Below are 18,233 nucleotides of genomic sequence, written 5' to 3'. Positions count from 1 at the left end.
AACCCATTATTTTCCTTTTGGAGACCACCGACCACCTAGTCAAGCCAGAGGCACATGGGAGTATTGTGCCTCAGGAGCCTCTTAGAAATCACAAACCAAGCAAGCTACTGTGCTCCAGTGAAAGTGTGGCACCTCTGGGAGCCCTCAGTGCTCTGAACAGAGGGGACAGGGAGAGGCTTTATGCAGGCACACTTTGGTTTGAGCAGTGGTTCTCTGACGTGCCTGCTAGTTTTGCCTTACCTAAGCTGTCATTTGAAATGCTATTTATGTAGTTGAGGTGAATTATTCATTCCCTCACACACTCATTTGTTTATTCAACAAATATTTATTGACTGCCTGCTCTGTGCAAGGTCCTCTGAACCCATCAGGGGACACAAAATTAAAGGGAGAAAGACTCTGAGCAGCAGTGAAAAAGCTTTGCTTCTGGAACCCGGCAACCTGGGTTCAAATCCTGACCAAGTTCTCGTGAGTCTGGCTATTTGTGAAGATCCTCTAAGACTCAGTTTCCTTATCTGTAAAATGGAGATATTAATAGTGATAGCCTAATATGTGTTGTTAGAAAAATTCAAAAAAATAATCTAAGCAAAATATTTAGTGTGATATCTGGTGCATACTGAGCCTTAATAAATGTATGTGTGCGCAATGTATTACACCATTGTTTTTTTAAAGTTTAGTTTTGAGACAGAGGGAGAGGGAGGAGAGGGAGAGGGAGGGAGGGAGAGAGGGAGAGGGAGAGAGAGAGAGGGAGGGAGAGAGAGAGAGAGAGGGAGAGGGAGAGGGAGAGAGAGAGAGAGGGAGAGGGAGAGAGAGAGGGAGGGAGAGAATGAGCAGGGAGTGGAACAGAGAGAGAGAGAGATCAAATCTTAAGCAGGCTCCACACTGTCAGCACAGAGCCAGATGCCAACTCAGACTCACACAATGTGAGATCCTGACCTGGGCCAAAATCAACACTAGGACGCTTAACTGACTATGCCACTCAGGTGCCCCGTACATCATGTGACTTTTTAAAGCTAATAAGCGTAATTTAAAAAAAATTCCAGGATTAGGGGTGCCTGGGTGACTCAGTTGGCTAAGTGTCTGACTTCAGGGCTTTGTGCTGACAGCTCAGAGCTTAGAGCCTGTTGTGGTTTCTGCTTCCCTCTCTCCCCCCCTCCCCCGCTTGTGCTCACTTGCTCTCTCTGTTTCTCTCTTTCTCAAAATAAACATTAATTTTAAAAAACCTAAAAACTCCAGATTAAACCAAAAATATCACTGATGATCAAAGAGATGTATTGTTTTGTTTTGTTTTTTGATTTGGCCCTTGCAGGAATTTGGAATTTATTTCCAGCTCTCATTGTGTTAACAAGTCTGTCTTAATATACGGTTTCTAGGAGCCCAGAGGCAGTTACTTTGTGGAGGGTGTATGCAGGGATGCTTCACACAGAAGGTGGCATTTTACCTGTCAGGGAAAGGTAGTCACAGAAGAGAAACTGGAAGAGAAAAAGAAGAACGAAGTTGTGAAAGTCATGAAGTATGTGAGGTATTGCCAGCGGTTCAGATGGGGAAACGGCCGAATGTCACAGATTTCCTGAAGTGTTAACTTCTGGGGTCAGAGAAGAAGCTAGAAATACTGATTGAGGTAAGACTGAGCAAGGCCGTGGATAACCTAGGTATTTGGTTTGGTTTATAGGTTCTCCTGTCCAACACCTAATTTTCTAGATGGGAAAAGTGGGCTTCCCAGAGAGAAATTTGAGAAGTTGGCTCTTTCTTTAGGACTGTATGAAAAAACACACCATAAACAAAGTGGTGTAAAATAACACAATTTATTACTTTTTAGAATTCAATTTTTTCATCCAGCATTCTCCTAATTCACATTGTAATCAGCCAGGCTACTGAGTAAGTTGAAGGTGGCTTAAGCCACATGGTTGGGTTCTGTACTGACTGTGAGTGGAGTATCACCCACAGCCCAAGTGTCCTCCATGGGGAGAACCATGGAGCAAGAAGCCGGGAAGCAGTGTGGCCACAGGCTTGCTTGGGCTCCTAACAGCCCAGCATGGTGGTCCCCGAGCAGCCAGACCACTTCCTTGGCAACTATCTATTTTCAGAATGCACAAGTGGAATTTGTCAAGCCTTCTAAAGATCTCGTTAAACAAGTGACAGAATGTCAGTTCACCTGCATTCTATTGGCTAAAGTAAATTATGATTAGAACAATCACTTGTTAAAATATCTTATGCATAAAGCATCCCAGATTCAAAGAGACTACAGAAAAGCATATATGCTAGGAGGTCTGGTTTATTGGCATCATCAAAGTTACAGTCTTCCACACTGAATAACTTCCCAGACTCAAAACTAGGGCTTTTGGAATTAGATCCCAAGTCTGTCTCTTTTCTTTCAAAAGTGGCATGATGCCTCCCCCTCAGCAGCATGATGGGAGGGAAAATGCATCACCACCCAATCACCATAGGGCTTGAATAGATGCAGCTATTACCCAGCAGCTGCTAGATAGTTCTATTCTTTATCCTTAGAGTCCAGGAATGCAACTATAGCCATCTTTGCAGAGAGCAACTCTCTGACCTTCATGGTTGGATGAGGGAATGAAAAGCCCCTAGATAACTAAGGAAATTACCAGTGACATAGAATCTACTTTTGATGCCAACTGGCAAAAAATCATTAAAAACAGTTACCATCTTCTGGCCAAAGTGTGAGAGCTATTCAGTTCAGGACTAATGAACATGGCACTATTGATTTTCTAAGACCGTGCAGGACTGATCAGTATCAAAGCCATAAATTATATTTATGAAGACATTCAAATAGCCCACAATGATTACTTTTTCTCTCAAAAGCCGGGACTAGCTGCAGAGGTGTCAGTTTTGCACAAGGTGATAGAACCACTCCTTCCACAGTTATCTGACCAAGACAGGAAGACAGATATTCATCGGCAGAAAGCACAATCTCATTTTGTTGACTGGATAGTTTCTGCTGTGTCTTCCTTCTTGAAGGTTTCATCTCTTGAGAGAAGACAATATGTGAAATCATTCTTCATTCAGTTTCATCTTTTTAGTGTTTTTTTTTAATTGGGTAATTTAGCCAACCAGTAAGAATCTGTGGGAAGACAAGAACAGGAAATGAAGCCATCAGCTAAAGGAGTCGCAAATATTCAAAGAAGTAAATGCTTGTTAAGTGTCTAGGAGAGAATAGACATTCCCTAGAAAAAGGTCAAATGTTCATATTTTCTGGTAGGTAAACTGAGGCTTCTTCCTCTTGTGAAGTATCTTGCTCAAGGTCACACAGAGAACATTTTGCCTGGCACTGGGTGGCAGCTGGATACCCTCCCTTTAGAGACCAAGTTCCCCTCCTAGCACACTGCCTACCTTGCCCCATAATTTGGCATCTGAAGAAGATGAAAGCTAAGAGTGTGTGTGAGAAAAAGCAAGGACCTTGATATTAGAGATCCAGTGTTTTAGTTTAAAGTCTAGCACCAAATCACTGTGTGGGCTTCAACAAAGCAATTAACTTCCCTGCACCTTAGATTCTGCATCTGTAAATATATATATTTATATATTTACTCACCTGAGTGCTAAGGCCCTATTCATCTTAAAATTCTGATTGCATTTCCTGATTAGTCTGAGGAGACCTGGCTTTGTGGAGGCTGAATAGGGACATTACACTTTAAAGGAAGTAGAAAAAAAATCAAACTTACCATTAGAGGAGGCTTTGATTCCCCCAAAGGAATGGTTTTGCAGTGGCTGCAGAGGTCAGCAGCTCTGGGAGGCTAATTTCGGTTGTCCCTGGCTCATTGGCAATCAGGAGGCTTGATATGCATTTGAAATAAACTAAACATTCCTAATCACCTCGAGAAAGGGATAACTCATTATAACTGCACGCTAAGGAACTTCAGTGACATTTATTCTGCATTTGTGTACAAATAGATTACATTATTTAACTAAATCAGTTTGGGCAGCTGGAAGCTACCCATGTACTCATTTATCCCTGTGGAAGATTGAACAGTGATTAAAAGAGAATACCTCTTTAATTCCAGATGTCATGTACATTCCACAAGGAGAAGGTTTTGTAAAACTCTGTGATAATAGCCTTCCGCAAACCAAGCGTCTCCTTTAATGTCCCAGCCGCATTTGGAGGTGAGGAAAGGAGCCACAAAAGCCAGAGAAGCCCATTTCCAGGGCCATCTGGGATAAATCCGTTCTGGGTTTTTCTTCTCCTCTCATTAGGAAACAAGCTCTTCCACACTCCCTCCCTGAAGTGCCTAAGATGATCGTAGTGGAGAACCAGAACCTTCTGTTGGTTGGTTTGGTTCCTCAGTTTGGCCATCTGGAATTCCAGGGAGCACGTGGTTTCAAAATGTGAGCTTTCAATGGGAACAGGGCCACATGGGCCAACCTACCATTTGGGGTGCATGTCGCTTCTCCAAGCCTTGGATGCTTTTAGGCCTGTTTCTCTATCATTTTTTTCCCTTTTGTCCCTAAAGAAGGAGTTAAATGGATTATATTTGCAACCTCTGTCCCTACGGTATGGAAAACTCGTTACTGACACAATCAAGTGCATTACCCCTGTAGGGCTTTGTGAGAGCAACTTGAAAACTGACACAGGGAAACGAAAATTTGTTCAATACCTATAATGAGTCAGACATTGTGTGAGGCATGGTACATAAGTTTTCATTAATTCTCAGAAGTGTCTGCAAAGCCTTTCCATAGGTGATATGACCTGAGCAATCAGACTGGGCACACACGTAGAAGGACCGTGTTCTCTTGTCATCATAAATTCTTAACAGTTTTCTGTAAGAGCCCTCCCCCACCATTTTCACTTTCTATTGCCGGTTCTTAACTGGCTACATGGCTGTTATTGTTTATGGGTGTGCATGTGTTTAACAGACTATAAAAAATAGAAGACACTCTGCTGTGTCTCAAACGTGGGCCTTCTAAACTCCAAATTGGATGCATTTTCTTTTCCATTGTGCTTAAAAAATAAAAACTAGACATAATGTATGATATATCAAAGGACATGCTGAATCTTTACCTTAAAACATATCCCACCTTGGGGCGCCTGAGTGGCTCAGTTGGTTAAGTGTCCAGCTTCAGGTCATGATCTCTAGGCTCATGGGTTCGAGCCTCTTGTTGGGCTCTGTGCTGACAGCTCAGAGCCTGCTTTGGATTCGGTGTCTCCCTCTCTCTCTTTGCCCCTCCCCCACTCATACTCTGTGTCTCTCTCTCTCTCTCTCTCTCTCTCAAAATGAATAAACATCAAAAAAAATTAAAACCAAAGCTTATCCCACCTCACCCAAGGGAGGAGGGTTAAGATGGAAAATGATAAAGCAATGATAATAGAAATAATAATGGCAACAATAATACAAAATATTTCTGTAGGCTTGTATAATTTTTTTTCTTTACATCTATAATTTGGACACTTGTAAATTATGTGAATATCCATGAGAAAATAACTAATTATATCTGAGCCTTGGCAAACCATAAATCAAATAAAGTAAATTTTTATTATTTCAAATTACAAAGTCATTTCCATCACACATTTAAGTGAGCTAATGTGACTTGTGTCGCATCACATATTTCTCAAAGAGAAAAGCATTTCAGATGGTAAATAAGTCATGCTTGAACATTAACTATTAGACTTGAGGCCATTTTCAAATAACTGCATTTATTTCTCAGGAAAAAAATGTGTCCTCCATTTAGGATTAATATACTTCAGGCCATGTTCAAGCCTTTAGTATTGAAATCCAGATTTTAAAACTGCATAAATGATTTGTATACATACATGAAGCAAATATATATATGAAGCACCTACTATGTGCTAGTCACTATATTCTCATACAGAGAATAAAGAGATTAATATATAACACCAAATCTTTACTAACTGCCAGTATGTGCTAGGCATGGCATTAGCCATTGGTGATAGATGCTGAAAAGGTGGCTATTTTGCCCTGCTTTTTAAAACTTCACAGTATAACAAGAACGATGGTTTTTGTTTTTTTAAGTAGTAGAAGTTAAAAAAATGAATAAATGCAAGAGATTTGGGAATCTTTTTTGGTGGACTTGCCCTTGAAAGGTCACAGCCAAGTGGGGAGACAGAATCACAACTGGTATCAACACAGCAAAGGAAGTGCTAAGTTAAGGGAACAAACACCAAGGTGCTGGGATCTGGAGGAGGACTCCGAGCTAGCTAGCAGTATCCTGGATTCCCACCCACCCTTCTGGATGACCTGCTGTTTCCTCCCTCCAAAACCAGGGCTTACGGGCTTTATTTCTGACTCTCATGGAAGCATCATAGTGTCTTAATTTGCTAATCTCATCACAGCTACTGTGCAGCCATTCAGTGTCTTTTGCTCTGTGGCTTTTTATTTTTTTTTGGCTGGTTCCCTGGCCCTGATCCGCACCCTCACTCATCAAGGAGCTATTGCAGCCCTGTAACTTCTTATAGCTTTGCCTCCAGCGCACTTGCCATATTGCAGCCAAATTGCTTTACTAAGACATGACCGCTTCCTGCTTTCAAACCAAAAGGGGTTTCCACTGCATCAAGGGTCTGGGTCAGACACTTGACTTGACACTCATCGTTATGCACAGCGTGTCCCAACCCACCTCATGGCCTCACCCAGCATGCCATACTGAATGATGGAAAGAGAATCAAATTTAAAATTGTCCATGGATTCAAATCCTGAGTCTTAATTAGCTGAGCAACTCCAGGCAAGTTAATTAACTGATCTGAGCTCCCATTTCTCTAGTTTTAAGAAGTGGGACTAAAGGACAGCGTAAGAAAGGCAAACATCCTGCTCTAAGAATTTTCACACTTGGCAGGAGAAAGGCAAAGAGTGAACACAGTCACCAAAGTTGAACACCATGTCGTGCCATAGTGCTGGGAGGCCAGATGTTAGAGGGTTTGTCTAGAAGCCTGACTTGGACTGTGCCTTGGGTTAAGAAAAAATCTGAGGAGGAAAGAAATGAAGGCTGGCCCTGCTTCAGGCATGGTAGGCGTCCAACTAGTTTTCACCACTGAGATATATTGAACAATAGAAGTTTTCTCATCCTGCACTGTAAATTCCTTAGAAAAAGAAATTTTCCTCAGGTCACTGAGAATCTTTCTTCATCTGTAAAATGGGAATAGTAATAGCAGTTACCTCCTCCTTGAGTTGTGATAGTTAAATGACATCCTAATAGATCCCCAGGAAGTTCCCTTGCAGCCCATGAGAACCGCTCCAGAAATGTACCCAAGTTACTGATATTTAAACTGTAAATATCATGAGGCATCTGACTCTTGATTTAGGCTCAGATCATGATCCCAGGATCATGGGATCGAGCCCCAGATCAGGCTTCATGCTGAGTGTGGAGCCTGTTTAGGATGCGAGCGCTCTCTCTCTCTCTCTCTCTCCCTCCCTCCCTCCCCCACTTTCTGGTCCTCTCCCCCACTTGTGTGCTTGCTCTCTGTCTCTCTCAAAATAACTAAACATTTTTTTAAAAAATAAACAATAAAATGTAAATATTCTGGAGCCATTACCCACTCTAAGGGGTTGCCCATGCACCGGTGAAAACAGTCAAAATGGAGCAGGGGCCATGGATTCATTGACTATGGTAATAGTAAATCTCTTCATGAAAGTGGACTTTGTTCTTATTTATGACTACAAGAAGAAATGTGCAACATTTACACTGGAGAAACCCATAGAATTGTGACAGATATTTCATAATGGACAAGGCTTCTCTCATGGGCTGAGACAGTTGTATACCATTTCTGACAGTCAAGCCTACTTTCCTCCAGCATGTGGAAGACTTATATTGGTCTGTGGGCGTGAGTTATATGATGAGTCCTGGGAGACACAGGGTCCCGCCCTCCATCCCCTCATCTTCCTCCCTGCCGCTGTGTTTATGTGCTCAGCAAATCCCTTTTCACTTGAGGGCGATGACACTAATCATAGAGCACACCGTTTGACTAGTAGCCATATAGAATGGGTTCCCTATCTAGGTTCACTTCCTCCTAGCTCTGTAACCCAGGGCAACTGAACCTCTCTGTGCCTCAGTTTTCTCATCTGTGAAAAAAAAAAAATAACCTCAATGTGCATGTATGCTAGAAATTCAAGATGGTGATGCCAGTCATGCGTCTTGCAGGAAACCTGGCTAATTAATGGGTGGTAGCTGACGCACTTCGTGCACTGTTAAAACTTCCTCTTCCCAGCCTAGGCTTGCCTCCAGATTCGTAACTGTTTACCCATGGTGTCGGTGCGTCTCTTCTGGCATAAGTTGAGTGGGCCTTGCGCTGTGGATCCTGGCAGAAGCCAGTTCTTTTAACTGGATACAATATTCTTGTAACAGGTCTATTCCTGCATCCAGAGCTTCATTATGTTTCTGTCATCACACTAATTCCATTCAGCTCATGAAACATCTGTTCACATAGCAGATCAGCCCCTTTTACAGATATTAGTCTAAATGAGTTCTCCTGTGCTCATCCTAATCTTTCCCCTCAGCAACTGCCTAAATAAACATTTGCTCAATATGGAGCAAGTCTTTGAATCAAAGGGGGGAAAATGATCTATATTTTGTAATCTCCCCCAAGGCATGTTTCCTTCTTTTAAAGAATGAAACGATACAGAAGAGAAAAGCACCCTAAGTGCTGTTGGTTTGTATTGCGCACCATCACAGGACTACATGGCCATCCATGGGGTCATGACCACCACCACCTGGGAATACCCTGGACGTAGGTGGGACTCCACTGAGCTCAGGTCAACAAGCGTGTGTTGAGTACATATTGAGTTCTAGGTTCTGGGGAAGAGAGATCGGCACAGACCATACCTGCGAGGGGCTGATATTCTCCTAGAGATGAATATGTAGGCGGGTCTCGCAATACCACTCTGAACTGGAGAGTGTAAGTCTAGACTGGAGCCCTTCCAGGCTCTGAATGCCTAGAGCCCACTAGCTGTGGAAACTCAGAGTAGTCTCTTGTTCCTAAAGCTAACGAATGCTTTAACAGCCCTCCTCTTACGTGATGGCCCTAAGGTATGTGACCTTCTTGACGAGCTCTTCCTTCCTGACATTCTCTTTGGCCTTGAATTCCATGACACCAGCTTTCCTTCTGATGTTCCTGCTTCAGAGGCCCCTGCTTCTCTCTAACTTCTCCAGTGTCTTTAATGGCTTCACTCTCAGCACCCCTTCTTCTTACTGTGTCTTCCCAGGCAGGTTCACGTACTCCGTGGCTCGTACTCCTGTTTAAGGACTGATAACTCACAAAACTCACTTTACCTTCCATTTCACACCTAATTATAGACATGCATTCCCAACTGTTGATGTTTCAAACTGGACGCTCTATGGGAACCTTAAATTCGACTTCTCCCTCCTCAAACTGAATTGATCATTGCCCTCTTCCACAAAACCGCAGTCCTCCTATGTTACTTAGCATATCTATTCTGTAAGCCAGAAGCCTGGAAGCAGTTCTGGGTTTCTACATTCGCCCAAACTCCCTGCTCTAAACACAGATATGTCTTACCCATTCTCTCCTCTTTATATCCACTTTCCATGCCTTCACTGTCCTTCTTGTCCAGTGCTTTTGTGATTTTTGGTTTCACATCCTCCAACATCTCTGCACCACAGCCGGTAGGATATTTATGACACAAACACCTCATCGTGGTCGTCAACTTGTACAAAAAGCTTCAATGGTGTCCCATTGCCAAGTCATTTCTAAACTTCTTTTCAGATCACCAAGGCCATTGGCAGTCTGACACATACGCTCTAGCCTTTTCTTTTGCCATTTTCCCATCATCCAACTTGCATATTGTAGATAGATAAATAGATATTTAATTAAACCACTGGTTTTTCCCTCATGTCCTCATATCCCTCTGTGGCTTTGCCCGTGTCATTTCCTCTGCTCACATTCTCACACGCCCGGTATGTGACAGGTGTAGTAGCTTTCTTGTCCATCTCAACTTTCGAGTTTTTGTATAAAATGTTTCCTCAGCGAAGCCGTCCTGGATTTTCCCAGGCAGGCCACACATTCTGCCTGCAATGGCATAATTTGCATTTTTGGTTTTCCAGGAAACTGAGTTCCCTCCAGTTACGGACTTTCTCTCTTCACCTCTGCAGAGGAATGCCTTGTGGAACATACAGCCCATTGTCCCCAGTTAGGGGATGTTTGTTGAATAACTTAATGGAGAAAATGTATTTATCTGTAAAAGTTTGCATATATGCTGGCGAGTAGTGTGTCGATAGATAGTATGTACCCTTACAGTTAAAGCTTAGTTTATAGACATGGATTCATAACCCTGTCCTTTAAGAAACTATATATTTCATTAGAAGTATTTCAGCAATTATTACAAGATAACATAATATGTTGATCCCACTGTTAAAAAAAAATTAGGTGTATTTTTCCAAAATAAACTTTAAGGTAATTGTCCTCAAGTTAGGCTTTAATGTATTAAAATTATTGAAGCACCTAAATAAAAATATTTTCTGTTATTAAACAATAACATCTACAAATAGCAGATGATTAAAAATGAAAAGAATGCAAACCTGCAGGTACATTACTTGTAACTGCTAAGTTTTATGCTGGTTTTCTTTTTCATATTTCCATGTATGTTTACGTGGAAGCTAAATCTGGTAATTTTGGTGTGTGCATAGCCTTGTGATTTCAATCCAGTTTGACCTCAGAACTCCTTTGGTCTCCCTGTTCTGAGAGTTTTTTTCCATTTTTTATAAGATATTTTAGGCTTTAAAAATGGATAAAAAGGATGACCTTTACCAGATTTCCCCTAATTCCATGATGAGATAGTGGACTAGTATGAGCCTAAGTGATAATTATGTGTCCCCAGATCTCCTGTTAGTGACTTTTAAGGTAGTACTAATGATGTTAATTTTAAAATTATTTATATAGTTGTATAAATCATCATCATATATCACATACATATTGTATAATACAGAATTAAATAGTGACTGTAACCTAAGATATAAATGTGTGTGTAGGGGGCCTGGGCGGATCACTCGGTTAAGTGTCTGACTTTGGCTAAGGTCATGATCTCACAGTTTGTGAGTTCAAGCCCCAGGTTGGGCTCCATGCTGACAGCTCAGAACCTGGAGCCTGCTCTGAATTCTGTGTCTCCCTCTCTCTCTCTGTCCCTCTCCCACTTGTGCTCGCTTTCTCTCTCTCTCTCTCTCTCTCAAATATAAATAAACATTAAAAAATTTTAAAAAGATGTATACACGTTTCATATATACATGTGTGTGTTTCATATATATATGTATACACATACATATGAAAACACTTCTCTGGTGATTGTCTTAGCATGTTTTAACATCAAATTTGCCTACAAACTCAGTTTTAAATTACTCTTTTCTCCAAAAGAGTTACACGTTATAGTACTTAACTTTAACATAAAGAATTTCACTGAAGTATTATATATATGCAGAAAAATATACAAATTATAAGTTTATAGCTTAATAAATTTACAAAGCTCCTCACTGAGCTATAGAACATGTAGACACCCAGAAGCCTCCCCTGTGCCTTTACCCATCGTTAGCCTCTGCCAAGGTCACAGATTTTCTGACTTCAGTCACCATGATGCCATTGCTTTTAATCACCAAACACGGAACTCAGCATAGTTTCCAAATGGAGACAGAAAGGAGGAGCTGTAGGATTAGGTGGCCTTTAAGTCCTTTCCAATCTGAAGATTATATATGAATGGGTTTGTGATTTAGGTGGCTTTCAGTGTTTTATTAGTATATATAAAGTTCTGTTGAACATCTTTTGTGTATGTCTGTATTCTCCAGTTGGGTTATTAGGGCAGATTCCCACACGTTTAAGGGTGTCACGCATGTTCATGGACCAGGGAGCCCCCAGACACGTGCAGCTTTTTACTTTTCTGGGTAATTAGAGGACTGATGGGTCCCCTGGAGCAAAGATGTGGATTTCATGAACTTTTTCTGCTCTAAAATCAGAAAGCAAATAAACCATTTCTGCCTGGATTAGATCAATTAGGCACTCAAACATTTAACTTAGAAAATGGCTTGGGGCTAAACTGTCGTATAGCTGGGCTGTAGCTGCCACTATCCCCTGAATTGGTGATTTCTCTGTCCCCCTTGGTTTGTAAAATAGCCATCCAATCGATTTACTGTGATTATTACTGCAACTTGAGGTTTTGGCAAAAATCTATGGTGTAGAGTACAAGAGCTGAAAGGAAATGTTTAACTTGTCAGAAATGAGTCTGGGTAGGAAGGGAGGCAGAGAAAGTAAAAATGGCAGAGAGGTGGTTGGGGAAAAGAAGGGAGACTAGAGATTGGAGAGGGGGAGGATTACAGAACTTGACCATGAGAACGGATTTTCCCAAAGGTCATTTTAGACTATGACCTACCTGAGCTCTGAAACTGTGTTTTAGAATTTCTCAGATACTAATCTAGAGAAAAACTAAATTTTGTTAGCTGATTAATTTAATAGTATAAAATTAGGAATCATTTTTATGCTTGGCACTCAACTTTTATCTAATTAGCTTAATAGAAGTGGTTTATTTAGAGGAAGGAACTGGTATAATTAAAATTTAGAGAAAATTCAATGTTTACTGAAAATTTGAGAAACTGTCTCTGTGTGCAGACTATTTTATTGGTGCAATGCATTACTTGCCTTATAGACTATCACATATTCCTTACATGCATTCCTATAGGCATGTGCGACTGTTGACGGAATGGGCCAATGGGAATGATCAGAGAAGGTCCGTATGATGATGAAACAGCTGAATGAAGTCTTGAGACATAAAAGTTCACCAATGTAGTGAAACATCACTTACTTAGTGAATCGTCACCACGCACCTCTAATAACCCACACATTCAGTTTACAGCTTAGGGTAGGAGATTATAAAACAAGAGTCCTCAAGGTCATGAGCACATATCTAGAACTACAACATATTAAAATATGTGCTCCAGTAAGAGAAAGAAGAGAGATGAAAGGGAAAAGGGAGGAAAGAAGGTACTGTGCTGGGAACACTCAGACAAGACGGAGAATCAGGGAAGACTTCCTGGTGGAGGTCTCAGGTGAGCTCAGTCTTAATGATAAGTAGGTATCAGGTGAATCTGGAAATGGGTACCAGGAGGGGAACAGTTCGGGCGGAAGAGGAAATTAAAAATGGCACATTTGGAGAACATGGAGTATCAAAGGGAGATGATGAAATATTAGATGAGACATAGGAGCCAGCGGGCACCAGCATATCAATTGCCTGGAATCTTAGGACTGTCTGCACTATGCACTGGGAGTTATTGAAGGGTCTTAACCAGGGGTCCACGGTGGCAGAGCTGAATGGAAGGTGGATCGCTGGGAGTGTAGTGGAAGCCTGTATGGGAAGATCTAGGCCTAGAGGGAGTTAACCACAAACAATGAGGAGGCTGCAGCAATAGTTCTGAAAGGGGTCGTCGAGTTGTATCTGCACAGAGCCACATAGTAAATGTTTAGACTTAGCAGACCACGTGTCCTCTATCCAACCATCAGCCCTGCTGCTGCTGCACAAAATCAACCACAAGCAATACACAAATGAATGAATGTCGCTGTGTTCCAACAATATTTTATTTATAGACAGTGAGCTCTGAATTTCATGTAATTTTCACAAAAGAAATATTTTCTTTAACCATTTAAAAATGTGAAAAGTATTCTACGATTTCAGTGGACAGAAGATGGCAACCTCAACTGATTTAGAGGGAGAGGGAGAGAGCTAAGTAAGTAGATCTAAAAAATGGCTACACATAGAAATCAGTAATTGACTGGCTTTTGCTAGTTAAGGGGAATTGAGGTCCAGAATAATGCTCAGTATTGTGGCTTGAGACCCTGGGTGAGATGTAGCACCTCCAACCACAAAGGGGGATGCAAGAGGGGAATTTGAATTTTTTTAATTTTTTTTTATTTATGTATGTATGTATGTATGTATGTATTTATTTATTTATTTAATGAGAGAGAGAGAGAGAGTGCAAGCAGGGGAGGGTCAGAGAGAGAGGGAGATACAGAATCTGAAGCAGGCTCCAGGCTCTGAGCTAGCTGTCAACACAGAACCCGATGCGGGGTTTGAACCCAGGAACCGCAAGATCATGACCTGAGCTGAAGCCAGATGCTTTACCAACTGAGCCACCCAGGCGCCCCCCTTGTTTGTTTGTTTGTTTGTTTGTATGTTTGTTTGTTTTTGCAAGAGGAGAATTTGGACAGTGTGGAGTTCGGAGGCTAACAGTTGCCTTCCCTTCCCGATGATTCTATCTTTGAGGATTCTGGTATATGGACTCCTCCTGAGGAAACTATTTTGAACTCTGTGTGCTTCAAGTAATATTTTTTTGTTTGTTCTTGGCAAGTATTTGCCTCCCATTTTAAAGCAAAAGATTTTAGAAAATGGCCTGGTAAAATTAATGTTCATTACCAATATCAATCTTTTAAAATACATCACCTCCTTTGACATTTTCAGAAAACTGTCTCAAATAAGGTCCAAATGCAAATGTGACCCACATGCCGATGTCGCACATCTAACTGTGTACACACTGCATTAAAAGGCTATCTCAAGCTAGGATTTTTTTTTATCATTCCTGCATGGAATAACTCTCATGAAATAATTAGGAGGTACACAAACTAATGATAAATGTTAGCTTTTGAAATGGGTTTTGATGAAATTATCATAATCTGATTATGCAGCTTCAAAGAACCCTTCCCAAGCTCGGTTTTCCCTCATCTGATCCAATCTGCTACTGTCTGTGGCCAGAGCAGCCTCTGCCTGAGGATTTATGATGAGGGCTTAGAGATGCCAGCAGAGTCACTTCTCCCGAATCATAAATATTCATAAAGGAGAACAGGTACTTGCTGTGGCTTCCTGCCTCCTGGGCAGCTCCAACGTGCTGGTCAAGGCCGCCTCCTCCTAAACAAAGGAGAGAGTAAGTAAGAAATGTTCACAGTGTAAAATAAATGGCAATTTCTTTTCAAGTATAGTCAGGTAGAGTGATCTAGTAGGTTAAGATCTTGTGTTTGAGTCTAAAATATATGGAATCTAGTTCATAGTCCAACTATGCCTTGGTCAAGCTACTTGACTGCTCTGAACAAATAAAATGATAAGAACAGATACTGCACTTGATCTTAGCCAAAAGGCTGAGAAGCAATGCTCTGAACAAATAAAATGATACCAACACGAAAAGCATAACACATAGAAAATACAACATAATAGTGTTTACTCTTACTATTGTTACATTACTAAAATCTCAGGGTATAATAAACTCATTATAAAGAATACTTAATATTAATTCCTAGAAAGTCACTAGGAGGTAAAATGAATCAATTATTTTTTTCTGAATGTACTACACTTAAACTTGGCCCTTTTGCATGTATTTTATAATAACCCTGCAATGAATTAATAACCATCTGCATTTTATAGATGAAGACAATAAAGCTCTAAGTACAAGAACATCATTATGTTAGCCTGGGTCATTTAGGCTCTGCTGTGATAACTTAAGAATCACCTTCTCGGGCTGCCTGCGTGGCTCAGTTGGTTAAGCATCTGACTTGATTTCAGCTCAGGTCATGATCTCACGGTTCATGGGTTCGAGCGCCACATTGGGCTCTGCACTGACAGTGCAGATCCTGCTTCGGATTCTCCCCCATTCATGTTCTCTATCAAAATAAATAAATGAACATTTAAAAATTAAAAAAAAACACATTTTCACATGTGAGTAAAATATAGTCTTTCTTTTATTATATTATTATGATTATTATTATGGTATAATTGACATACAACATTATATTAGTCTCCAGTGTACAACGTAATGTTTCTTTGTGTATACTGAGGTGATCACCACAGTAAGTCTACTTAATACCCATCACCACACGTAGTTATAGAATATTTTTTCTCATTATGAGAACTTTTAAGATATCTCTTAGCAACTTTAAAATGCACAACATAGTATTATTAATTATAGTTGCCATGCTGTACATTACATCCCTAGGATTTATTTTATAACTGGAAGTTAGTACCTTTTGATACCCTTCACCCATTTTTGACCCCCACCTACCTAGGACTTTACCTCTGTTAACAAATGATCTGTTCTTTGTATCTGTGATTTGTGTTTCTCTTTCATTTTTTGATTTTGTTTTCTTAAAGCCTACGTGTAAGTGAAATCATACAGTATTTGTCTTTCTTTAGCTGACTTACTTCATGATGAGCAAAGTCCTCAAGGTCCATCTGCGTTGTTTCAAGTGGCAAAACTTCTTTTTTACATAGCTGAAAAATACTCCATTATACACACCCACATACACCATAACGTCTGTATCCATTCATCCGTAAGTGGACACTTGGGTTGCTTCCATATCTTGGCTGTTATAAACAATGCTGCAATAAACATGACAGTGCATAAATCTTTTAGGGTTAATTAATATTTTCATTTTCTTATATATACCCAGAAGTGGAATTGCTGGATCATAGCACCGTTCTATTTTTAATTTTTTGAAAACCCTCCATACTATTTTCTCTAGTGGCTGTGCCAGTTGGCATTCCTAGCAGTGGGGCAAGAGGGTTTCCTTTCCTCTGCATCCTCACTGAGACTTGTTACGTATCTTTTTGTAATAACAATTCTAACAGGTGTGAGCTGGTATCTCATTATGATTTTGATTTGCATTTTCCTGACGATGGGAGATATTGAGCACCTTTTCATGTACTCATTGGCCATCTGTATGTCTTCCTTGTAAAGATCTCTATTTAGACCTTCTGCCTGTCTTTTGATCAGATTGTTGTTGTTGCTGTTGTTTTCCCATATGATTGAACTGTAAGAATTCTTCATATATTTTGGATACTAACCTCTTATCAGATTTGCAAATATTTTCTCCCTTTCAGTAGGCTGCCTTTCCATTTCATTTGTTTCCTTTGTTGTGCAGAAGCTTTTTGCTTTGACATAGCCCACTTCTTTGTTTTTATTTTTGTTGCTTAAGTCTTTCTTAGAATCATATAATTACAAAGAAGGATAACATGTTGCACTGATATATGGTTTCTAACGTTTTGAAAGCAATGATGTATTCAGTGATGGCATTTTACATACTCCACAACCCTCTGCAGTAAGCTGAGCCAAAAGTATTAGCCCCATTTGCTAGATAAATAAACTGAGACAAAGAATCCCTTACATGGAATCACACAGCAAGTTAAAATTAAAGCAGGACCAAAGGTCAGGATTCCTAATTCTTGGGCTGTGCTAGGATCATTTGTCTGAAGTGTGTGAGATGCCCCACCCCAAACTGGGTATGAATTACATATACTTAGCAGAAAATTGGGGGAAAATGTTTTTGTTGTTGTTGCGAGACCTCCCAACGGTCTAAAGGTACCAGTGTATCATGAGTCTTTGGAGAGAGCAAGATGCTTCTGTGCCAAATATTATGACCACAAAACCCTCTTCTCTCTCTCTTTTTTTTTTAATGTTTTATTTATTTTTGAGACAGAGAGATTCAGAGCATGAGTGGGGAGGGCCAGAGAGAGAGGGAGGCACAGAATAGGAAGCAGGCTCCAGGCTCTGAGCTGTCAGCACAAAGCCTGACGCAGGGCTTGAACCCATGAACGTGAGATCATGACCTGAGCTGAAGTTGGAGGCTTAACCGACTGAGCCCCCCAAACCCTCTTCTCTTAAACTGACTCACAGGACACAGGACACCCTTAGGAAAATACTGACCATCATACTGCTGACACTTCACAGAATATCAGATACCTGCCCCCCTTAATCCTCCTCTAAAAAGAACTGTTGTCTTCCATAAGTATAGAGCTTCTGGTGTGGGATGCCTGTCAGTATTCTTCCAGGAAGTGGAAGCGGAAGCTGAGTTGGATACTCCTCACTTACTCTCCCATCCTTCTCACACATACTCCAAACAAACAATTCATGTTTATTTTCTAATCAGAACTCCAGCCTAGGAGAATCGTTTCACTCTTCCCACTTTGGTGAAGTGCAGGCCTCTTTATACAAAGATAAAGGAGGTTTCTATTCTCACCACAGATTGCCTCTCTTTTGAAATACACACTTTGTGGTCCATGCAGTCCATTTCCAGAGTAGGAAAAGAAGAGCACATGGTAACGAGGAGCAGTCACTCGGCACACAGCACCGCAATCCTGGTGACGGGGACTATGGCCCTGCTCTCCCCACATGTTTATTTGCAGCTGCGTTCACTGTGATCCACAAACCACACTGCAGGGTCTGTGTTTGAGGCTCTCGCAATTTGCTGCCTCATGGTTTAGGTTTCCGGGGGCTTCCTCTTTCCTTGCTTGCACCAAGGA

The 18,233-nt window shown here is 40.9% G+C and overlaps 1 pseudogene; it reads right to left on the bottom strand.

The window, feature by feature from the left end:
• Positions 1 to 14,939: 14,939 nt before the first annotated feature.
• On the bottom strand, positions 14,940 to 15,091 carry LOC115272943 (annotated as a pseudogene).
• Positions 15,092 to 18,233: the final 3,142 nt, after the last annotated feature.

This window comes from Suricata suricatta, chromosome 11, assembly GCF_006229205.1.
Source record: "Suricata suricatta isolate VVHF042 chromosome 11, meerkat_22Aug2017_6uvM2_HiC, whole genome shotgun sequence".
Classification (NCBI taxonomy): domain Eukaryota; kingdom Metazoa; phylum Chordata; class Mammalia; order Carnivora; family Herpestidae; genus Suricata; species Suricata suricatta.
Note: the sequence above shows the minus strand (reverse complement) of the source record. Positions and strands in the feature narration are given on the sequence as shown.